Here is a 12,001-nt window from a genome sequence, read left to right as displayed (position 1 = left end):
TCTTGTCTCTAACTGTTTCCTCTGTCAGAATACTGTGTTACTGTGTCAGCAATGTCCCCCTCCAGAAAGCCATTACTAGACTGGCTTGAGCTAGACCAGTGCTGAGAATCCCAAGGCAATGTATTACCATGGGAAACAAATGGGGCCCTGGGACTCCATCTGTCACAAAGGCCAATCAGAATGGTCCTGAAATGTTGTGTAATGTGAGTTTTCTTATCTGATCATCTTGGGAGAGGAGGCCTGCCTTCAGGTCATGGATTCTGTAACGTGCCGGCTGTACTCAGTGGCTGAGTTCCTCATTGTGAAAATGGGAAGCATCAGAACCATATCATGCCGGCACCAGTGGGTTCATGTTTCTAAGCAGTTAAAACAGCCCCTAACATAAAATCAAACGCTTTGTAAGAGAAAGCAGAAGCATAGCGCTCACTTTTCAATAACACTATTCTCCCTGCCTCATTTCTGCCCTTAGTAATCAATTATAACCGTGCACGTCTGTGTCCGTTTCTTCCACTAGCACATGACTTCCTGGAGGGCAGAGATCTGGTTCTATCATTCTCTCTGCATGACAGGTACCCAGGCTAGGACACAAACTTTAGGATCTGCTCAATAAAAAATTGATAAAAGCCAGTGAGAGATCTCAGGAGCCCCTTGTTTTTTCTCTGTAAATGCAGGGCTGAGGCATGTTCTGGAGTCTCACTGGGGGTCCAGTGTGCACATGGCACACAAGCTGCCTCAGGACCTTCACCCCCCCACAAAGGCTCTATTAGCAAACCATCCTGTTTGAGCAGGGAGAAGAGGACGGATGCCGTGTCATCCCAGTAAGGTAAGATGTCACCTTTAGCAGACACTCTGATGCGTGTCTGCTAGAGGACTGGTCACAAACGGTCATGTTGGAGTTGTGTCCCATGCTAAATCTGTGAGGGTTAAGTAGGAGTTGTTAGACCAGCAATGGGAATGCTTCTTCCAGGGGAAAAAATGCAGCTCAAATGGATGTTATATAAAATAAATGTTCTAGGATACAAGGTTCTCTTAAACAGGCCTTTATGATTCTCTCGTTCTCTGATAATTTCTGCTCTGTCTTGCTTACAGCAGCTCAGCGTTTCTAGTTCTACTTAGGAAACATTTTCTTAGGATCTCTTCAGAACAGCACTGCTGTTCCCTTTATTGCCATACGGTGGCAGTGGTCGTATGTCACTGAGGGAAGGGTCTGGTCCATTTCCTGTAGTTCCTGCCTAGGCGGTTTTTTGCCCAGCTGATAAGCTGGGACAGGCAACGAGAACTCCTGCTGAGGATACTCAGGGGCTCCGTCAGCCGCTTGATGCGAGGGAAGTGTTGGTGTGTTGACTGATGGTTCTCATTTTCAATTTGGGGTAAATGGAATTTAGGGGTGCGGTCCTGGGACAATTTACCTCTGCTGCTGGCTATGTATGTGGAAAGCACAAGCCCCTTGGGGTTGGTTTTTGGGGGAGGACTTACCAGATTGACCTTGGTTTAGTCAGACCCTCCTCCTGTCTGTGCTTGATGGCCTCACTTCTACGGCTCACCCTCCTCTGTCATTCTCCTGAAGCATTCTCCTTCTTTCCTTCACCCCCTTTCTCTTTCCCCCAGCCACCCACTGCCCAGACAGGGTCTCATTATACCACTTTGACTGGCTCAGAGCTTACTTTGTAAACCAGGTTGGCCTCAAACTCAGAGATCCTCTTGCCTTCTGAGTGTGGAGATCAAAGGCAAGTGCCTCCTCCTTCCTCCTCTTTTTTGAGACATTCTATGTAAGACCAGTACACAGCTCTTCTTACGTAGTAAGCATCGCACACTATTATTACATAGTAAGAATATACATGTACACAGTACATATACATACGCAACCCTGACTGGCTTCCAACTCACGTTCTTCCTGCCTGGGTCTCATTCGTCTGGGATCACGGATGGCTGTCACCTCACCCCTCCGCCTTCCACTTTAACAATCAGCTCCGGCTCCTAGTGAAATCCTTCCATACGGACAGTGTTCATTCCCTCTGCAAGTCCAGGAAGCCACAGGCTAGGCATGACCCTGGGATTTCATCTCACGGGGATTTCATCTCACGGGTGGTTTGCTACTTGTCAGTATAAGCGATACAAACAAATGTGGAAAGCCTATGGAAATACATCACAAATTAGATAGCTTGTTCTTTTGTACTCTCACGATACCCAGTCCAGTTGTGTGCTGTATAACATTATATTAAAAATAGAAAACTTTGTACAAGCTTTACTTTTTAGTATATGTGCTGCCAAAGCGAGCACCAAGCTTTACTTTTTAAAATTTTTTTTATTTGTTTCTTTTTGTTTTCATGAGACAGGGTTTCTCTGCTGCCCTGGCTGTCCTGGCACTCACTCTGTAGATAAGGCTGGCCTCAAACTCACAGAGATCTGCCTGCCTCTGCCTCCTGAGTGCTGGGATTAAAGGTGTGAACCACCACCACCCAGTGTGAAGTTTTATATTTTTTTAAAGTAATGATTTATTTTGTTTTTGAGGCCCTGAGTCATTTAACTTAAATTGGTCTTGAACTCACCAAGAGGGTGACCTTGAACTTTTGACCCTTCTATCCCTACCTCTCAAATTCTGGGATCCTCGGCTTGTGCTGCTATATTCAATTTATACGGTACTGGGGTTTGAACCCAGGGCCTTGTGCATGCTAGGCAAGCAACTCACTAACTGAGCTTCATCCCCAACTCCAATGTTTTTAGTTTTTAAGAAGTCTTAGTAACATGTCTGGCACAGTTGTACATACCTGTTATCCTAGCAGTTGGATCATACACGTCTGAGGTCAGTCTGGCTACAGAGCAAGACTATACTCTGTCAAAAAGTCCATACACACACACACTTTCAATACACACACCCACACACACATTCGCACACATACACACACACTCCCACAATACACACGTGTGCAAACATACCCCTACACACACCTGCACACAGAATCACACACACCTACACATAAACATGCACACATAAACGCACTCACACGATCACACAAATATCTATACAGACACACATACACATACACACACACACACACCTACACACACACCTATACACACAATCACACCCACTTATACACACATGTACTCACACATCTACACAGACACATACACGGACACACATACTCATGTGCACATACACCTACAGATACACCTATACACACACACAATCCCAGACACCTACATTCACACCAAAGCTCACACACATACACATACTCTCATATACACTCATATCCACACTCATGCACACACACACTCACACGCATGTGCATACACACTCGCACAATACAATCACAAGCATACATTTGCACCCTCCCCACCCTGAACAACAAATAGGAGAAGCCTGAACGCCATCTGTGTGCTGGTTTGGAGCTCTGCACACACAGTGGTGTCCGGGAGAAGGAGGACGTTAGATAGCTCTGGAGTCACACTTGTGCTTGCACCACACACTTTGTAACTGCGTGACTTTGGGCAACTTATGTCACTTCCCGGAGCCTCAGTCTTCTCCACCGCAAGGTGAAGATGATGAATCTCCCTTCATTTGAAGATGACTCGTTTCCCCCCAGTTTATTAGCCAGAAATACCGATTGGCCATCGGAAAGCACAGTGTGCCTGAGGATGTTTGAGTTTTTAATGACTTCCATTTCATAAATGAGCCCAGAGCAATTAGCCATTCAGTGAGGCAATCCTATAATCAGGCCATTTTGTATTGAATAAAGAAAGGTTTAATTACCTTTTGTTTAGGTAATGGCACCTTATAAATTTGATTGTATCTTGCTGTTTATAAAGATAAGACACACACTGTGATTTAGTCTTAGTCTGCTTTTGTATACTCTTGCCTCCCAGGACAATGTAATTAGCTGCTTCTCTATTGGATGAAGACAGCTGCAATGAGGGCTGAATGGAGACTTTGAGTTTCGTTTCCAGAGCTAGGTAGGGGAAAGGCTGTGACTTGAATACTTTTGGTGAAGAAGGGCAGGGGGCTCTCTTTCCATCCATGACACATAGGAATATTGTTATTTAGTTAAAAACAATAAAATAACCATATTTATTCTCATCTACAACTCTTATCACTTGGAGGGTAATTTTACTCTCCTTTCTGGGATGAACGTCATTTCCCAAAGGTTAAGCAATTAGCCTAACATGATCCAGGTGTTAAACACAGAGTTAGGACTTAGACTTAGGTATTTTAACCTGTGTTCTGGCTTCCCAAACTCTATACAAGGTTCATGGCTTTGAAACGGGCAGCAAACTGATATATTGTTGGGAAGGAATCCCCATGACTGAAAGTTGTTGAGAGCCAATGGCTATATAAGATTCCGTCCTGGGGGCTAAGTGCTGCCAACCTCACTTTACAGATGAAAATACTGAGGTTGGGAGAGATGTACTCAGTGGCAGAGCTGGTTTGAACCCCTATGCTTATATTTTGAGGGTACCTCTGATGATCTGTCTTCATGTGAATTCATTTGGAGGCCTGGCTCAGTCCCTCTCCCTGATTCACCAAGAGGTAGTCACAGTTAAGCAGTGGGATTCACTGGGAGAATCCAGGGTTTTCCTCATATCCTGGTTCTCTGATCTGTCACTGGCAGGATCTGCTATTTCTTAATCTCTTTATTAATTAGGCTTAACTCCTATGAACTTGTATTTACCCCAGAAAGGTATATTAAGTTGCCTTCAGATTACAGGGTTATAGATGAATTTAAAGGTCATCTATAACCTGTAAAGAACAGTATTCTATACACATCACTGATGAAAAGAAAGTGGCTATATGTGCTTCTAGGAGGAAGGAGGCCCACCCTTATTCTAATAGAAGCACCAAAGAATCATGGAGGTTCTCATAGCCCAGAACAGAAATTGAAGCTTCCATGTAGAGCATTGCTTTTTCTTCCCTGGGAAGACAAACTTCTTTCTTTTCTTTTATAGATATAATCACTCCCTTACTCTTTTGTTGTTCTGCGTGGTTCTAGTTAACTTGAAACTCACTTTGTAGACCAGGCTGGCCTCACATTTAGGGATCACCTCGTTCTCCCTGCTGAGTGCTGGGGTTAAAGGCCCAACTACACACTTACTCTTAAAAGGTTTCTCTCCTGCTCCCCATTTCTACCCAGAGAGGAGGGGAACAGTTCAAGATTCAGGGCACATCAGGGCACAAAGCACCTAGCTATCTCTGTGGACCAAGGGTGTCTAAGTAGAGCTGTGAATGAGAAAGAGCCCTGTGCTTGGAGACAAGGTCCTGGGTTCTAGATCTGGTTCTGTTGTTACTTGTGGGATCCTGGGTACAACACTTTCTTTTCCTGGGTCTGGACTTCTCTGTCCACAAAGACAGTCAGGCCATGAGATGGTTAGTATCCTTTGGCTGTAGGAATGGCTGGGATTGCCCTCACCAGTGACAGAAGCAGGGAAGGAGAGGAGACAACAGGGCAGTGGCTTCAGACAGCCCCAGATGAAGGTCATGAAGATCATTGGCTCACAAAGGGCCAGGAGGGAAGCCAGTCACATGTCCTTTTGGCTGTCACACATTGGAAGAGAATGCTCTTAATTTTCTCCTTCTAGATTCTGGCAAATGCTGCCATATACATTGTCGAGGTAGTTTGAATGAACTCTTTAAAGGTTTTTATTTACATCCATAAAATCACTCTGTGTTCTTTTAAAAATAATCAGAAAACCCAGATAGGAAGAGAATGATGAATCTAGACTCATAATCTTCCAACTTCTTTAATTTTGTAACTCTAACAACCGGTTTTTAAAGAGAGTTTTAATTGACATGATAATACATACATGTTATGGGGGCTACAGTGTGTTATTTCCATACCGCGTGCACTGTGTAACAATCAGACTGGGGTAGTCGGCACATCTGTTGCCTTGAACATTTATCATTCTTATGTGTGGCAAATGTTCTAAGTCCTCGACCCTAACTATTTTGAAATAAAGAATACATTGTCATTAACTGCAGTTACTCTAGTATCCATTTCTAATCTCTTCAAATCATGTTACTTATACTATAAAATGTCTAATGGACAAACTAAGAAAGATGAGATTTAGGGGGTGGGGAGATGGTTTAGTATATAAAATGCTTGTCACACAACATGAAAACCTGGGCTTGGATTCCCCAGAAGCGTGAGGTGTGCTAAATAAAAAAAAATTAACATCTCAATTTCTAGTAGCCTAGTAGATATCTGGGTAGGTGAGCCCCTTTGGAGACCACTGGTGGGGGCTCATTCACATTTTGTGACTTGGATGGTGAGTTGGGAGAAAGCTGGGGACTGACAGCTCTGCACTACCGGCAAGCCGAGCTCAGCTCCTCTCAGGAACCCCACTCACGTTCTCAGCTGGATGAATGGAAGGATGAATGGGGTGACAGGATGGGGGACGATCACAGGAGCAGCGTGAGGAGGAGAGAGGTTGCCTGTGACACTGCAGAGCCTTGTCTGCTTGGCCGGAAGAGAAGCCCAGCTTTCCCACCTGGCCAGTCTATGCTGCTGCAGTGCCTGGCCAAGCAGCCGCCAGGATTTTGACAGACCCAGGACCATGGGAAGTTGAGGATCAAAGTGGTTGTAACCTTTCAAGGGTTCCGATGCTCAGAAAATCAACTTGTGTCCCCCTGCTCCCTCAAATTGGTGTGCCCCAAATATCACAGTTAGTTTGTGGTTAAAATGTAAGATTTCCGTGAGATGGTGGGAGCATCTAGAGGCATAGAAACAGAAGTGTTTCAAAGATCCCTTTGTTCTCAGAAACTCAAGCCCCCGAAAGCCGATGTTATGATGACGCTCCTTTCTGAGATGTGTTCTTTTGTTCCTAAAACATCAGATGACCCAGAGCACAGGAAACGTAAACATTTCCTTATGGTCCCTGTGAGTTGAGGAGCTGGGGGAAGGGTCTTCAAAGCCTATCATTATAAGTACACAATACAGGATCATACAATAATTCTATAGCCAAGTTTAACTTACTGCCTGCTACTCATGGTTTCAAGAAATCAATTCCTTTGCCTTTCTTTTGGGCTTTTGTCCTAGCTGCCTTCAAACCCTGGATCCACCCGAATTCCCCCTCTCTTCCCACCAACATCAGTTACCGGAGGAAGTACCCTTCCCTAAATTCCTCCAGCCTTGGCTCTCTGGACCACAAGTGTAGGACTGATCACACCCAGCCCTGCATTATCTCAAATCACTTCCCGTCTGTCTGTAATGTATGCCTGCTACTAGTTTACAAGCACCACAGCCCTTAAGGGGAGTGAGCATCAGACCCGGGACAGCTGCTCCGGGCTGCGCTTGCTACGCTGGGTCCTGTTCCTGCAACTCTAGAGATAATGATTTTTTTTTCCCTTCCAGGGTTGTTGTTGGAGATAATGGGTGCGAAGTGCGTAAATCATTGCACGGATGAAGTGCTGTTATTAGCTTCTCTGCTGAATCTATAGAGCCCCGTGCCTCCCTTGCCTGGTGGGGTGCAGCTGATAAATACCTGATTGATTGAAGATGGGATTGCTTGGTGACAGCTCCATTCTCAGGCTGGGCTAACATCTAATCCTGCAATTACTCCCTTCACCAGCAATGCAAAACCTGCTGAGTTTTCTGCAGCCCTAAGTGCCCCCAGACTTCATCTGATAAGGCAGCAAGCGAGCGAGCGGCAGCTGCTCCTGAGGAAGATGACCCTCTGATACACCGGAGCACCATCCGCAGACAGTGCCGGGGGTCACCTGGAAAAGTGTGACTGTTTCTCTCACTCAGGTGATGTGTGGGGCAGTTTCCCCTGCAGAAGACTCAGCGAGCCCGAGGAGCACGAATCCGTTCTGTTAAGGTATCATGGCACTGATGGAAGCTTGTAGAATATCTTCCTGCTAGGCTTCATAAATGAGAAAAAGGAGGGCGTGTGCAGCATCCACCCACAGGCAGCGAGAAATCACAGCATCCTCTTTGGGAGGTTTTGATACGAAGCCGGGCAGTTACTTTTCCTCCCTCTGAGATGAAAACTCTCGTTTGGGCTTTGCTGGCAAATGCCGTGTGGAGCTCAGCTTTTGTTAGTCTGCTGAACAATGTTATTGGTTATAATTGGGGCAATTATGAGCTGCTGGAAGAAGCTAAACACAGATGTTTAAGCCCAGGCTTGGGGTATTCAAGTCCAAAGCAGCGTGCTTTAAATAGCCCCCTTTCCCGAATCATCCTGCCTTACTTCCCCGAGTTCAAAGGGAGATGGGGGAGAGAAGGGGATGGGTAGAGAAGGGAGGGGAAAGAAACGCACAAAGGCTGAGAGAGAACAGTGAGAGTTCAGATTCCCTGACCTGTGAGAGAGCTCCACACACTCTGGGCAGAGACCTTTTAGGTGGGACAGACGGGCGCGGGGAGAAAGATGTCAAGAAAGAAAGGATACATCGAGACAACCCAGGATCCAGAGGACCAAGGTCACGCCTTGAGAAACGACCGTGAAAATCACCCAGCCGGCAACTGACTGCGACTGACTGACTGACTGACCCAGCCCTGGACTCAGGTGAAGCTCAACCCTCAGATCTGTCTTTCCCCCACATTATTGACACTTTCCATCAAGGTGTAAGGGGACTGGAATGACATCAGATTCAATGACACCAGACAACAGTTTGCACAAAGGGCAGGAAGCCACAGAACGAAAATCCACCATAAGGTGTGCCAGGGGCTTCGTAGGGCTACTCTGGATGGCAAACCCCTTCCCAGCGTCTGCCCTCTCTTCCGCAGCCACCTCTCCCGTGTGCATCCATCACCCAGTAGCGGGCACAACTGGGAAAGCAAAACTTTTCCTCATTTCCAAGTTGAGCTTTCTTTCACATTTCTCTTTTGAGATTAGCCAGCCCTCAGCCCTCCCCCTTCTCCACCATCGGAACACCGAGAAGAAGATGAATGAAGTCACAATCTCACAAGAGGCCAGTAAGCAGCCACAGTGGACAAAAGACAGAGGTGGAGGAGCTGGCCAGGCTGCCCTGCTCTCCCGAGAGGCTCTGGGCAGATAGTGCCGGCCGGCCGGTGCTGGGGCTACCACATGCATTGCCTACCTGACGCTGTCCTGTCCGTCACCAGGGCTCTCTCAGATGTGAGGTTTGTTCCTCTGTGTCAGCCACACCAGCATATATATCCTCCCCCCACGCACAGCCCTCCCCTTCCCTGCCTACCTCGATGATGACACATGCCTACGCTGACCCCCTTCATCAACCAAACAGCCCAACTACAATCCTGCCTGCCTGGCCCCCTCCCCTGCTCTGTGCTCAGACTTGTGACATGCCAGCCTCCCATCAGCACAGCCTCTAGCCTGTTTCACCTGGACTCCCGATCAGCCTGGATCCCTCAGCTGCCTCTCCGGTTGCTTTCAGAGCCACTGCGAGGATGGCCAGCCAGGGAGAGCTGGCAAGTCACTCAGAAAAACAGACTCCTGGTGACAAGGGATAAGGCAGACCCCAAAACCTGGAGTCTTCTTCTGTAACCTCTCCGCCTGAGGAGTGAGGATCAGGCAGCACACAGGAGGGAGGGGGAGCTCATGCCCAGCTCCCACTGGCTCAGCTGAGCCCCCTCCTAATGTCTGGGCTCCACTGGGGTAGCAAGTGCTAGGCCACACCAGGGTGATTCTGGAAGCGTTTTCCACAGGTGCCCACAGCACAGCACAGTATAGATCACACAGCACAAGCTCGGCAGGGGCTCTGAGATTTCAGCTTTCTCCTTTGCAGCAGGCGCATCTCCCGTGGGCCTCAGGTTTCCTTCTGTAGAATGGGCACACCAACTCCCAAGACAGGAGTAGAGTGATGATATTCTGTTTGTGTCTGGAACATGGAGGCCTTTGTGAAATGCTAGTGCGACGTTTTCTCCCATCTTTGTTTTTCTGTAATCGGTGCTATCTTAAGTCTCACTTGGCACCCGGGAGGTTTCCAACCTGCCACTGCACCTTGGGGTATTGTGGGCGCTGAAGACACCCTAGCTCTTGCTGCAGAACCCAGATTTCTTCTTAGCCCAGGCAGGGAGTGGCCTGCAGACAGGTGGCTCCCAGGCAACTAGAGCCCCAGTGCTCAGAGTCTACCACATCCCTGTGAATCTCCCTTCCTTGCCCCGGGAGAACTGCACCAGGACCCAGTTCTTCATTTTCCTAAGATTTAAAACTCTAGAATGCAAGACTTTCATCATCCAGGGCAAGTGGCAAGTCTGGTTATTGGGGGACTGGGGACTGGGCAGAGGAGGGTTCAGGGTTCAGGCTACTGATGGGCACAGAGTTTCTTTTAAGTGTGAAGGAAGAGTTATTTAGCATGGTGAATGTTGTCCTTGTAGGAATTCTAACTCAACAAAAAAGTGAACAGCAAACACTTGCCCAGCTTAAGAACAAAGCCTGAACTGAAGCTCCCACTCACACATTTCCCAGTGGAAAGCCCAGGGAACCAGTATGCCCACCTGGCATGGAGCTCTCTGAGGTCCACTTGCTCACTACAGGTCGAAGAAGCCGGTAGGAGCTCTTTGGGTTCTCTGTATGACATGGGGTATGGGGAGATAGTTTTGCATCCTGCTGGTTCTGGGTATGGAGCCTTATCGAGTACATGCTGAGGTAGATATCGCTGGCTGTCTGCCCAATATTTTCCATCCCTCATTACTCTTTATCGAGCGCTGCCTTTGATTTAACTTAAAGTGACAGCATGCTCAGCTAAAACCCTGCTTTTTCCTAGCCTTTGGTGAAGTTCCAGGTAGCCAGTGAAAGTTACACCCTTGGGTTTTAGGTGGGATTTTTGAGGAAGTTCTTTTTAAGGTCTCAACTCAGCTGGCAGAGGCTTTCCCTCTCCCATATTCCTCTCCTGGAACACACATGTGATAGCTGGAGTTCTAGCTGCTCTCTTGCATCTTGAGGCAACTTTGAAAGCTGTATAATGGCTACTTTTCTTGTTGCTGGGAAACAAACACCCAACAAAAGCACCCTAAGGGAGGAAGGGTGTGGTTGGGTTTAAGGTTTGAGTACACAGGTCTTTCACGATGGGAGGTAACCGGGTGGCGGTTAGTGCTGCTGGTTATATTGTAGCCACTGTTGAGAAGCTGAGAGCTGAGTGCTGGTACTCAGCCTGGTTTCTGTTCTTTCTTTCTTTTTTCTTTTTTCTTTTTGTTCATTCTGGGATCCCAGCCAAAGGAATGTTACCCAGACTTCAGATGGGTCTTTCTGTCTCTGTTAACCTAGTTGAGAAACTCTCCCACAGACACCCCCCTACCCCTACCCAGAGGTTTGTTTTCATAGTGATTCTAAATTCCATCCAGTTGACAATCGAATTACCCATCACAAAATTCATAGGCTAAAGGCAATTCAAAATAAACACAGAAAGTTCTGGGCCCTCTTGGTGCCATGTCGAATCTAGACTTCCAACGGTCACTGCTTTTGGAAGGGAAACAACAACAACAAAACCCCTCAAGCCTTTATTTTGACTGTCCCCAAGGGTTCAGTTATATGTTGCTGTATTACATTTAATGTCAAAAGTAGAGGTTTAAAGACGCAACAGAACCCTTGCTTATCTCGTGATTCTGCAGATGGGATTTACGTTGGGCTCAGCAGGGAGGTCCTTCTGGTCTCAGTGTGGATTTCTCTCATCAGCACCCAGCTGGGGTCGGTTTCCCGAGGCTGGCTCTGTTCTCCTGAATTCTTTCTTTACTGTACCCTCCATAGGTCCCAGCCCACACAGGGAGGCTGGATACCAGTGTCAGCAAACCCAACTAGGTAAGGCTAGCACAGCACATGGGCCCTCTTGAGGCCTCAGCGTGGAGCTGGCACTCTGTGGCTTGGCTGCCCGGGGTCAGGTAGATTAGATGCTTCAGTCACACGTCAGAAAGAGGACAGCTGTATAGGGCCAGCCAGCACTTTTGTTTAAGCCATTGATTTGAAGTCCCTGTTACATTCAGGGGAAAATCTTCTTGAATAACAGACCTGTCATTCATTCTTAGAATGTTGAGAGAGAGAGGAGGGAGGGGGGGGGGCGATTTTCTACTCCCACAGCCAGGGAAGGAAA

General features: G+C 47.3%; 1 protein-coding gene across 3 annotated transcripts in view; it reads right to left on the bottom strand.

The window, feature by feature from the left end:
* Positions 1-9,398, bottom strand: part of Pnoc (prepronociceptin) — a 27,273-nt gene extending 17,875 nt beyond the window's left edge. For 2 of the 3 annotated variants that reach the window (XM_032918136.1, XM_032918134.1), the window contains exon 1: positions 9,035-9,143. The gene's annotated coding sequence lies outside the window, so the exon portion shown is untranslated. Of the gene's footprint in view, positions 1-9,034; positions 9,144-9,297 lie in introns of those variants that run through there. The other variant, XM_032918135.1, reaches the window with a different exon arrangement.
* Between the last annotated feature and the right edge of the window lie 2,603 nt (positions 9,399-12,001).

The sequence above is a fragment of the Rattus rattus genome, chromosome 12, assembly GCF_011064425.1.
Source record: "Rattus rattus isolate New Zealand chromosome 12, Rrattus_CSIRO_v1, whole genome shotgun sequence".
NCBI lineage: Eukaryota > Metazoa > Chordata > Mammalia > Rodentia > Muridae > Rattus > Rattus rattus.
This window is presented reverse-complemented; position numbering and strand designations above follow the sequence as displayed.